The following is an 889-nucleotide window of genomic DNA, read 5'->3' on the forward strand; positions in this document are numbered from 1 at the left end:
TAAAGCACCGCTTGTGTTCTGTCAGTTTTTATATACTCCCCCTCACCCCACCCTCTCCCTACTCCCTTACCATGGCCCAGCCCTACGCCCATGTCTTCCACTGGTTACATTAACCCTTCCTCCTGTGCCCCCACCTCTCCATGAGAAGAACGAGCATGTAATGGAGGGAAATGAGAAGAATGAAGTCTTTTTGGGACGTTGAGTATTTTTAAACAAGAAAAACTTTTTGCAGCGTTCTTCGAATACCCAAGTTTGTATGCTTACATGTAGACACGAATGATTGCTGCATTATAACCATCCTATATTTTGTTTAAGTGGGAAAACATTCAAACTCATTCACACTATCTTACTATTGTGCTTGAACTGTGAACCCTGTCCGGTTTGGAGCATTAATCTACCTCACAAAAAAAGGTGATAGCTGACAATAGCCTGTGACACTCTAGGCCTTAATAGGCTTATCAAGATGGACTAGAGAGCTGAATAATCATACACGAAACAAAGGTGCTGTCTACTGTTATGTTAATAGTATTAATCCATTTTAGTGGCCCAAAGCCCCCACTGCTCAGCAAGGCCATCAATCAACAACCACTATCCAAGTGGCGGAGACACCACAGGATCCGCTTAAAACCATTCACACTTCCACAGACTCCTGAAAGCACCCAGCCCCCCTGCAACTTGGGGATCTTTGCTTTACTTTTGTTAGCTCTTTGTAAGCTCTCTCTGCTAAAGTTCTCATGCTCCGTGTAAATCACACATCTGGAACCACTGGAGAAGGTATGCTAAATGACTTGTTAAAAAAAAACAAAAAAAAAACACCCTCTTAGACAAAGAAAAAAAGAAGAAGCAACAACTACAAGTCAGAAGTAAACTAAACCACAGCAAAATCTTG

This window comes from Solea senegalensis, linkage group LG4 (assembly GCF_019176455.1).
Source record: "Solea senegalensis isolate Sse05_10M linkage group LG4, IFAPA_SoseM_1, whole genome shotgun sequence".
Taxonomy (NCBI): Eukaryota; Metazoa; Chordata; class Actinopteri; order Pleuronectiformes; family Soleidae; genus Solea; species Solea senegalensis.